We start from the raw sequence: 12,753 nt of genomic DNA, 5'->3' as shown, positions 1-12,753 counted from the left end.
AATTGGGAGGTGGTTCATGGAGGAAGGGATAATGGATTGAGGTTCATTCATCCTCTTCCTCATCCAAATGTGAGCTCAATCAACCTGGAAAATTCCATAAGTATCCATTGGATGAGGAATCCAATGGATTCATTTAAAAAATGCGATGAATCTCGCTCAGTGCAGGTGAAACAAAGGCTAAGTGCGCTACAGTGCACCCAACCAGTGCAGTTCCTGCATTGCAATGCAACCTGATAGAAGGCTACCTACGCTGATCTCCTTAGGGGCATTTTTTGGATGAATGGTGTCATGGAAACTCGTGGGAGGCAAGCATGATGTAGGTTGACTTCATTAGGGAATGAAAACAACTGAATTAGGGTTTGATGGACCCTAATAATACGGATCTAGAAGTCGGAGTTGATGTGCCCAAATTGACCTGTAACACCAAGATAGAGAATTTTCTTTACATTCATGCCTGCAACCATTCAAACTTATGATCCATGAGCTTGAACCTTTCCTCACTCTTACGCTCCAAGAGCTACAATATTCTAACACAGAGTTCAAATATTCCCATCAATATCTTGAACAACATATCTACCGATTTCTTCCAATGATCTTATCCCCCTTCTGGAACCTAAATCTAGAAGGAAACCATAACAACAAGATACCAATTACAATGCCGCTAATTTGAGTGTAGAGGTGAAAATGATATAGTGAAAAAGCCCAAGATTCCTACCAATTTAACATTGCATATGCTCTTAATCAATAGAAATCCCTGAGAAGAAACAGTAATTCTAACATCATATGAGATCTCAAATCGACCTCCACTGCCATATTGGATAAATTCAAGCAAAGGGGGTGCTTCAAAGCATTAATGGCCGATGCTCCAACGGAAACCAACATAATCCTTGGCATAAGGTGAAAAAATGGTTTGTCATTATAATAAATCCTCCCTCTTGTCCATTTTCACCAACTATAATCACTTATGAACAAGGAATAAAACGTGGTGATCTCATCCCATCCACTCGGAAGGTATTTCAAGGAGACCAGGCTAGATAAGTGGAGATCCCCCAGGAAAATTTCATTTAATTCCATTACTCCTAATACTATGAGCTTATTTCGTAGCGACAACCAAACCTTTTGCATTAAATCCATTCAAATTTCATGGGATTAGAGCCAAATACCTTACTCCATCATGAAATTCAAGAGTTCCTTGCTCAATCTTAGAGATAAGCTTAAAAAACTTATCTACCTTGTCATTTAAAAATCTAAGAATGTGCTGAAAGGATATGTCTTCATTTTTTTTTGCATTGCAATGATATGCTATAAACAATTGAAGAGAGATTAGAATTGCTACCTGATGACGCATTAGAGATCTGTCTAATGACGACCATAAAATTCCCCAGTACATTTAATTTCCTTATCCCTTTTCTTATGGCGATATCCAACCCTTTGCACATTGCCCATAATTTAGCTTGATTGCTTGTTTATATTCCTAGCCCCCACGTGAAGCTATAAACCATTTTTTCTTTGGGGCTATATATTACCCCTCTCGCTCCAGTTCCCCCAAATTATTATATCAATATTATTAGACTATGTGGTTGCTATTACGCTCAATAATATTTTCCCTTATCAAATAATGATAATCACAATATAAAAACAAACTAATGATATCAATAAAAAATTCAATCAATCACATATTCAACTGCCTAGTATCCTTTCACTCTTATTTTCAAGTAGAACATTTTGCTTTTCATACAGTATACATAAAAGCACTCTATGGAACCCAAATTAGTATATAAGTCACATTTTTAAAACTTTGAACATTTTGAAAGACGGTTTCATCTTGAACGTATTGAAAATAAAAACTCATTATTGGGTGTAGGAATGAAAATGTTGACACATGCAACTAAGAGGATTTACATTGTGGATGAAACAAATATGACTGCTATCTACATTGTGATAGAGGGCGAGTTTCTAAGGGTATTCAAAGTGTTCAAGCCACCCTTGAAGGTAATTCCAAGATCTTATGCCAATTCTTGCACTGTAAGTTGGACAAACAACTTCAAACTAAAAGGAAACATAATTCCCCCATTGCATCTGCTTAAGGAAGCAACAATCAACATGTTTAAGACAACAAGAATATATTTGTTGACTACAAGTATGAAAGAAAATTGGCTATAAGGGATATGTATTTAGAATAATAGAATAATGAATCACTGAACTTATTTCCTTGGCATTGTATAAGGAAATATTTGGAAAAAGAAATATTTTCCTGCTTGGAAATATGGAATTAAGTTATTTCAATATCTTTCATAATGCCATTTGGAATTTAACTGGGTCATAGTATTGATTTCCCTAGCATTGTGATGGAAAATATTTGCATAGTGAAGTGTTTTTCTGCTTTGTACTAGGAAATATTTGGGTAGTGAATTTTTTTCTCGCTTGGAGATCTGTAATTGAAAGAATTGTTGTATTTTTCATAATGCAATCTTTCCATCTCTCTTTTTCATGCTTTATCAGGTTTTATATCATCTTTGTATTTGGGTTTGTGGCTTTTCTTATGTTCATGATTCACAGGTCCTTGTTAACACTAATAGATATATTTAATATACTTTTTATTAACCTGTGGGTTTTAAATACATATATCTAAAATTTGTGAAGTAATATTTTTTAAGTCAATGTTCCAACTAGATTTTAAATACACATTAAGATAATTTTTTTAGTTAACATTCAAACTAGAAGTTAAAAAATTCAAATTATATTTTAAATTAATTTATAGATTTGATGTAAATAATTTAAATAACAAAACATTCCACAATGGTTAATAATTACAAACTTAAAATTTAAACAAGAAAACAATAATTTTATTTGAAACTTTTAAGGAAAAATAGATTAAATGTTTTCTATTATACATGAGTCAATAAATTAAATACACCTTTGCAAATATTTATAGATAGAATGGCTAGATATTTATCTTATAAACTAATTACCATAAAAATGTTGACTTGTATGGGCTCCTCATTCAAGGGGATTCCATTCATCGTTGCCACATGTTTTGGGTAACATATCCTAACTATCATGTGGCACTCCGTATCTATAGGTATTTCACAAATGTTGATTCTCGTCGACCATACAACATCACTTTGCAAATTAGTATACCACAATCCATAGTGGAAAAATTAGGCTTAGGGTGAAAATCCTTGCAAGGTTGCAAAGGTCGTTCTCTGGAGGGTGAAAATCCCCACAAGATTGCAAAGGCCATTTTTACAAGAATAAGGATGACCTACTTTGAGAAAGCTATTGTTTAAGAAGAAAATTCATTGAATTCATTTTCCAAGATTTTGTTTTCCACCAATACGAATGCAAGCATCCTTAGGTAGGGGTAGAACAAGGCTCATGGTTTAAGGGTGGCTCCCCTCGTTAGAGGAATGTGGAGAGAGATAACCCTCGATACTTGAATCCAACACTAACCACTATTGAAGAATGTAACTAGTGTTGGTCTTCGTAATTAAATTTGAGTCATGTATCTATCAAAATAAAGAAAAGAAAAGTATTTATAAAAGGGAGTTGTTATTGAATTATTAAAGCATGGGTTTCATGCTTGGGTTAATGGCCAATAGGTCAAAGTACTCATTGGGTGCTCTAGGATCTTTGTTGAGTCAAAGCCAAAATTATTATGTAAGAAACCCTTCTTGGGTTCATAGTATAAATATATATATATATATATATATATATATATATATATATATATATATATATATATATATATATATATATATATATATATATATATATATATATATATATTGTCTTAACAAACCCTCCTCCATCGAGTCGGCCTTTTTCACCTTGCAAATCACCCTCAAATTAATCTTCTACAAGATATTACTCGTGTCAGCTCATTTATAGGAAGAAACAACTATAAATACCCATGTGAACTTGACCCATTTAAGGTGCAAGTAGAAAGTTCAGATGAGTTACAGAACAACAAAGTCAAGAATTACAGGACAATGAAGTTAAGTATTACAGACAACGAAGTTAAGGACAATGAAACTAAGTATTGCATGACTGAAGGATTATAGGACTGAGGTATCATTACACAACCAAAGAATCAAAGGACTGAAGTATTACAGGACTATGGTATCACATCATTGCAGGCACAAAGTGTTGAGTACAAGACTCAGAACCGAAGCATGTTATGACTGCAAGATTAAAGCATGATATGATTACAAAACTGAAACATGGTATAACTATAGGACTACAATTATCTATGACCACATGAATAAAATCATATATGAATGCAGACATTATATGACTGCAAAGAAGGATGAACATATCAATGAGATGATTGTTTACTCATGAAGAAATGAACTAGCATATGTATTATTTCTAAGCAAGGATAACTTAATGGATGGAAGGTGTTCTTGATCTAGGTGTCAAGGGTCTTGGTCTATCTCATCTTGATTTACTAGTGAAGAGTTTGGACTGGTTTTTCCCCTAGAGAGGGGTTTTTCCCTAGCTGTGTGCCTACATTTTGTGTCCCTTGTCGTGATCTTCATTGTTTTGGAATTTGTCTTAATGATAGAAACATAATAAATTATAAGAAAAACTAATAAGAAGAAAAGAGAAATCACAAGAAAATGTCAAATTCTAAGAGGAATCTAATCACCAGGATGCCCTCAATTTCTCAACAACCACCAAGCAAAACATGGAGGATGCTCTTCACATTGATTTTTCTTCATTCAACATAGTTGGGAATTCAAGTTTTGATGGCGTTTCTTGTTAGATTAAAGATTACATTGAGAGGGGGGATTGGATCAATGTAATGGAAAATTCAACATTTCAAAACCATTTCATCAATAAATAAATATATAGCAGTGCACTAGTAAATTACATGCATTATAATAGTGAATAAAATTGTATATCGAGTAACAGTCATCACATCAACACATGAGAAAATAAAATTTTACATCGAAACCCTTGTGAGGTAATACCACAAATTCCTTTTGTATTCTTCAATTTGATTACATATATTTGTAGGCACAAACCTATTAGAGGTACCAACCCCCAAAATGTGAAAGAACCGACTTGCAATAGGCTACAACCTAATTGAGGCTCCAACCTCGACAATGTGAAAGCACTGACTTGTAGTAAGATTCAACTTGATTGATGCTCCAACCTTGACGAAGGAACCCACCTCCTTCTTCAACCTATTATGGACCACTTTTCACAATATTTTAGATTAGATCCACAAGCATCACAAAAAATATAAATCTTTTGAAACTGATTATGCAACTACTGTCACAACCCTTTTTCATAAAGTTGTCATAACTTGTTCATCAAGTTGTAATCATAACCAATGCTACCATATCATGTTTATCCATTTTTCATAACTTGTTCAAAACAACAACCTATTCATCAATATAGTACAATAACACCTTTCCTAAATCCCATGTTGGTCATACATATAACACCTTCTCATAAATCCCGAAACATGTTCATATGCCCAAACACAAAGTAATATTGCTATACAACATCAAAATTCATGTTCATGACTTTACACAACCCATAGAAATATCACAATTGAATTGTGGTCATTTCCCCTTTTTCAAAATTCAATTTGGCTTCAAAATCACCCCAAGAACCATATAATAAATTAAGCGTTCGATAAAATAGAAACTTTTGGTTGAATTATATGGAAGGACCCTTTAAGGGCTTGATAGAATAACTTAACAGTTTCACAAATTAGTGAGTTATGACATGCCAATAGCCCTGTTTAAAATAAATAAATAAGGTGAACTCTCAAGGGATCAAACTCATGACCACATGCGTACAAACAATGACCAACTACCAAACTAACTATGCAATATGTCATGTCATACCGTGGCTCACAACTAGCTCTATTTTCAACCAATATATGTGTGCCAAAAAATTAAGCCCTTCGATGACTGATAACATAGACCAATGAACCAAACAAGTTATATTACCAATAAAACTTTGCAAATCAAAGAGCCAACGATCAAATTTGTAAACCACAGAGCCAACGAACCAAATTATATCTCCATAAAACCATTGCAAACCATAGACCGAACAATAAACTTCACAAACCATAAAGTCAACAAACCAAACAAGTTATTTCACCAACGAACCAACAAAACCATAGAGCTAGTGAACCAAACAAGTTATATCACCAACAAGCCTTTGTAAACCCACAAATTCAACGATCAACTTCACGAACCAAAAATCCAATGAACCAAACAAGTTATGTCACCGACGAACCAATGAAACCATAGAACTAGCGAACCAAACAAGTTGTATCACCAACGAACCAATGAGCCTTCACAAACCATAGAGCCAATGATAAACTTGTGTTATGAATTACAATCTGAGTTTTTTTCATTCATGCCATGAGGGGGGGGGTCACACACACACACACACACACACACAACATGATCAATCCATTGGTTGGTCCTTCAGGCTGACTATACAACCTTTCCATGTAATAATGACTTAATTTCCATGCTATGAACCCTAGGTCACTTAGGGCTGAGCCCTTGTGCCATATGACCTGATCTTTGGTGATCATTAACCAACTACATGGTGAGGTTAGCATGACATCATCACACCATGTGGCATCTAGCGAGAGGTGCCACGTCACCTGTTATACTCCTATAGTAATAGGTGTCATATTTCATGATTGACTGGTTGAGCTCTGTAATATGTTCATCCTTTCCTTGCTATAAAGGTTTCCATATTATCAAAAAAAAAAAAATGTAAAGAGGGTATACCCTAAAAAAAAAATCAAAGGGTGAAAAAAATAAATGGTCAAAAGAAAAAATGAAAAGAAATGAGCCCCAAATAAAAAAGACTAGGAAAGTGTGCAAGTCCAAAATGCCACTACTATTTCATTTTCTGTAAATAAAGCATCATGTACAGCTTGTTGAAACTTTTTGCCATAATTGATGAATGTCCACACAGCTTAATCTTGGCCAGTTCATGTTTGAATTTTCCCATTTTAGAGATAGAGAATAAAATCTGTCCAAACTGTTTAATCTTGGCAGGTAAGTAGATAGGTAGAGAAGCAAAGGAGCTCAACTGTTTAATATGAGCCCTTGGAAGAAATAAGTGCAGACTTAGATAGGCTTACCATGTAAAGAAAAGAAAAGTTGAAAAGGGTTTTCCAGTCTAAGTGCACCCAAGTGAAAGAAGAAAAAATGTTAGGCAAAGTAGGCAGGGTAGGTAGATTGATGTTGCAAAATGAGACTTGTGATAAATTTTCTCTCTCAAAATGTTAACTTTCACTCTCATCACAAGTTCCATGACATTATTTTTTGATGCAGCTCAGGCGAGGCTTGACTAATCTCACATTCATCCTTTTACCCAAATAATTTACTAATTTCCCCCAGAGATATTAAGATCTGCTTAATATCACTAAGTCACTCATTCCATTTCATCATTGCCTAAGTAAAACCCCTTTTACTTAGGAAATTGTACAAATATCCCTCAAACACCCTTTTTCTCCTTTAGCCTAAGTTTCCTAACAATATCTTAGCGCTTTCATTCTTTTTCATATTAACTGTTAACTCTTATTATATAATTCCCACTTTATTCCCTCCCCGTATAAAAAATATAATAAAAATCCCCATATAAATATTATCCCCGCCTTGGTTGAAATATAACCGTTTGTATGTTTTTTGGGAATTGATAGGTTTATTTGAAACCTATTAAGAACCCTCCCCGCACTCATAAGGAGTTAATTAACCCCACGTTAATTAATAACCTAACCCCGCAAACCAATAAAAATCTGCCCTGATACTATTAAAAAACCATTGTTTATCATGCCGGTCCCGCGCGTTAAACCCCCGCCATCTCCGCAAGGTGCCCACCATCCGATCTTTGCCCATCCATCTGACGATCCATATCTAATATCACAACCACCTATCAACCGAACGTTAAGCCGTGGGGAACCGGCGGTATTTCCCTTGTACCATGGACACATGTCGCGCTCCCACTGTGTTCGCTGCCCCTCTGCCCGAAACCGCCTAAGCCCAAAAGCGGTGCAGGCCAAAACCATTTACTTCCCCCCCCCGTTGACGTCAGCTATCCTTTACTAACGTCCCCTGCCATGTCACCATCTGTACTAACGTCATGCTTACGTCATCCATCCTTCGAACCAAAATTTCCCGCCAAAAATTCTTTTTGTCGAAATAAAGGGAAAAAGAGTCATTTTTGTTATATTTTCGCTGCAAAACAGCGCTCCGGGCATACAATCTTCCGAGTTCGCAACTCCAGTTCCGCGACCGCCTCCCAACTAGGAAAGCTCCAGCAATGAGCTCGCGGCCTCAACAAACTTGCACAATACAATTTTCTTACTCTTTGATACAGTTTAAAGCAAACAGAGGAATTTTTAAGCCTGCAGAGAGGAAAAAGAAGATGAACAGAGATATGCGCTACCCTAGCCAGTGGGAACCTGCAGAGACATCAATCACATAGGAAAGGCAATGAGCAGAGGTCAGATCGGCGATAAAGAGTATTAGCAGAAGTCAAAGAGTATCAAAGGAGCATTAAAGAGTATTAGTGCAGAATTAAAGACAAGTCAAATCAGAATTAATGAATATCGGAGCCGACTAAGAGAAGCAAATCAGAAGATTAAAGAGAAGTTAATACAAACATTCAGCACAGAGCTGCAAAGGACACCTGTGAGCCTAACCCTAAAAAGCCAGCCTCCATCACAACATAAGTTAGTTGTTTCTACTTTACTTGTAAATTACTTTAGGTTAAAACTAGATAATATCTCACAGCTTTGATGAGATATCTGTTGTACATATTTGTTGTATAAATAACCACGTCATCATATGTTTGAGGAGGTTGGGTATGTGAAGATTTCTTAGACTTGGCTGTAAACACTGAACTTTTGGAATTAAAAACCTGTTGGGATCAAACTGTTGTCTGGTCTACTGGATGAGGAATTGAAGTAGAGGACTTGTTACAGAATTCTTGAATCAACCCATGAATCAATGAGTACTTTCTACCTTTTGTTTTACAGTTTCTTGTTTGTTATATCATCTGTGTTTCATAAATCTGAATGATAAATCAAAAGATTAATTCAAAATTTGCTTAGTTGCACTCTGTTTTTAGTCTTTATTGTTCTCTGTGTTTTCTTCAGAATTAGTATAAGCAGTGAATTCTTACTTGCTCCTACTTGCTGGTTCTTTCATGTTGTTTATTTGCTAAGGAATTCTTAATTGCTCCTTGACAATAATCATCCATTTTCCCTCTGTCAATATGTTGAAGGATTCTTAATTGCCCTTCATCCATTTGAGTCCATTCCATCTAATTCCAGCCTTTAAATTGTTCCATGTTTGACTACCTTGCCCTGTGATGCCATCCTCTGTTAAGAAACCAAATCCAGAAAGCCATCTCTTTTGACTCCATCATGCCCAATGGACTAAATTGTTCTGTCTTACATCTCTGTTCTATTGAATCTCATCACCCAAACTCAAAAAAAACCCTTGAACTTCATAACTAGCCTAACACCTTTAAAAACAAAGCTAAATCATAAAGCGAGAGCCCTCTCTAGATGCAGATTCTCTAGAATCTGTATCTAAAAGCTTGGTCTATGGTTACCTCGACCGTATTCCCTTTCTTACAACTTTTGGGAACAACCTGAGTGATAACATCATTGGCGACCATACTGGGGAGCTACATAATTGTCTGTTACTATTGTTTATTTCATAAGCTACAGATGGAGCCTGAAGTTAGCTAGGTAGCCTTTGAAATTCTTTTGCTTTGCAATTGCAGAAGTAAATAAATGTTGCTTCAGTCTATCTCCGGTCTAGTTTATGGATTGAATTGTTAGTTTCAAATCCTTGATCAGTTCCTCTTTCAAATAAATCTTTAGGAAAGTTCAAAGCTCTCATATCTAAAATTTCCTAGAAGAGACTGTTAAAGTTGTATTGAAGAAAACTATTCCAAGAAAAAACCAAAAACATACCTAGAAACTGGCTCCAAAAAAGATTCGTTACACCAGATCAAATCCTGATCCAAATCCACCACCTGTGTTTGTAAATCCTAATATGATTCCCAGGATTCTTAGAAGATAAGAGAGCCAAGAAAATTCTGCTAGTTCACAACTTGACAAACATTTGCAGAACCCTATCCAATCTGAGATTACCTCTGAAAAAACGCCAATCTTTTCTGTGATTACTACAGTGTCTCCAAGTTCACCATCAGCACCTCAAGCCACCCTTTCCACTCCTCCATCTACAACACACATTTCTATTGTTATCCCTGCTCTTCCAGCTGTCACATTTATCTCTGCAAACATGGAAAACCGATATACTCCCCTGAACTTACCTGCAAATCCAGGGGCTATGCCTCAAGACTATCAAAGTAAAATCACTTATTATGATGGTACTGGCATATACACAGCTCAACAACATACCAAGAAAATGACCGACTATTTTGAAAACTATGAGATTGATGATGATGATGTCAGAATGAAATTTTTTGTTCAAAGTTTAATTGGAGATGTTAGAACCTGGTTTAGATCCCTCCCTGCAAACAGTATCAATGACCCGCAAGCTCTTTATCAGAATTTCTTAAACAGATGGGAAAAGAAGAAAGATCCTCTCCACATTTTATCAGAATATGAGAACCTAAGAAGAGGCACACAAGAAACTGTCCAAGATTATTGTACCAGATTCAACAATGTTTACAATTTGATTCCTCAGAATCTCAGGCCTCCTCCAGATTTGGCCTTGATCAAATTCCTTGATGCATTTGATTCTAATATGGCATACCAACTTAGGGAAAGAGCTCCTAGAAACTTAGAAGAAATGCAGAGTATAGCTGTCAGTGTTGAGGCCAACTTGATATCTAAACGATCTAGAGCTAGAGTTGAAAGAAGAACACCTTTCAAAGAAGAACCTTCTGCCTTTGAACAAAAATTGGATGCTATCATTAAAGGAATGGACAGACTTGGAGACAGAGTAGAAACAATTGAGAGAAAATCCCCATGGGATGGTCAACCAAGCAATACTGCGAGAAATCCAAATTTTAGGAAGAACCAAAATTCTAACACTGGAAAGACAGGGCCTGACCAAAATATCAGGCCCCCATTTTAAGAAAATTATGCTGAAGCCTCAACTTCTGATGAACCAACAGAAGACACTCAAATTAATTTGATGGGACTCAATAATGAACGATAAGTTTTCTTGACCCAAGAGGATCAAGAAGCTAACATTCTTGAACAATTCCAAACTCAGTCAAGTGAATCATTTGACTTTAGGGAGGGATATGATACAACCATTTATGAAGTCCAAAAACAATACAATCTGAGGAGCAGAAGAATTGATGTCCCTGAAATCAGCAAACAAAAAGATACCAAACAGCCTAACAAAGGAAAGGTCAGTAACACCCCTGTACATATTCTTTTTAAAACATATCCTTACCCAAATAATCCAATTGTTGAAGACATATCAGACAATCAAACACCTAACAGAAAACCTTCCACTGATATTCCTGCTAAAGAAAAACAAGAAAATCCTCTAGAACTTGATTTGGAAGCAAAATCAACCCATAATCCCACTCATGAAGAAGAGAAAAACATAGAAAATTCAGCTGTCTGAAATATAAGAACACAGACCGAGAAACATTTCAATTTTGAGACAGAAGTAGGCAAACTAAAGATAGTTGTTCCATTATCAGAATTAGCTAAACATGATGTCTACAGAAGTCAAATTAGCAGATCACTCAAAATTTCTGTGAACGAGGATTCAGAAGATTCAGTAAATGTTTTTGATGACCAGCCAGAACTGATATTTGGCCCTGAAGTAAATGGAAAAATAGCAGAGGGACAAGTTCCTCCTTTTTATGTGGCTTTAAAAATACATGATAAAATTCTTCATAATGCCATGTTTGATTCTGGTGCTTCCCATAACTTAATGCCTAAATCTATAATGGAGAAACTTGACCTTGACATAACCAAGCCATATAAAGACCTTTTCTCTTTTGATTCAAGTCAGGTCAAATGTTTGGGTTTAATCAAAGATTTATGTGTGTCACTTGTCCAATATCCTACCAAAACCATTTTGATGGACATTGTAGTAGCAGATATTCTTCCAAAATATGGTATGTTATTGTCTAGAACTTGAGGTGCTAAGCTTCAAGGATCTCTACAGTTGGACATGTCTTACACTACTATTTCAGTGTTTGGTCAACCAAAGATACTATACCGAGAAAAATTAATGAAGTATGTAGTAAGTAGTCAAGGGAAACCTCAAAATTTCTCTATCTACTCAGTACATTCAGACATGGATTCTTTTATCCTGTATAATGCTGAAATTGATCCCTCACACGAAAGGAAAGTTCTAACAACTGAAACAGAAGAAATAGCAAATGAAAAGTCTAGTGCCCGAATCCAAGAGATCTCTGAAAATCATGAAACGTTGGATAAACCAAAACAGTCTGAAAAACCAAACCTCCTTGCTAAACAAATCCTTGAAACTCCAGATACAAATCATGAACATGAAATCCTGTGGTACTTAGAATTTGAAGGTTCTGTGAACAAATTAGGCGCAGGAGCAGGAGTCTGGGTGCACAATCTTGAAAACAATCATGCTAAAGGCCATGCCTACAGGCTGAACTTTAGATGCACTAATAATATGGCTGAATATGAAGCTCTGTTGCTAGGTCTTAAACTGCTGAAGAAATTGGGAGCAACTAGAGTATCAATCCTAGGAGATTTTGATTTAATCATTCAACAGATAA

The sequence above is a fragment of the Pinus tabuliformis genome, chromosome X, assembly GCF_031772625.1.
Source record: "Pinus tabuliformis cultivar Carrire ecotype Pingquan chromosome X, CPIR1, whole genome shotgun sequence".
NCBI classification, from domain to species: Eukaryota; Viridiplantae; Streptophyta; class Pinopsida; order Pinales; family Pinaceae; genus Pinus; species Pinus tabuliformis.
This window is presented reverse-complemented; position numbering follows the sequence as displayed.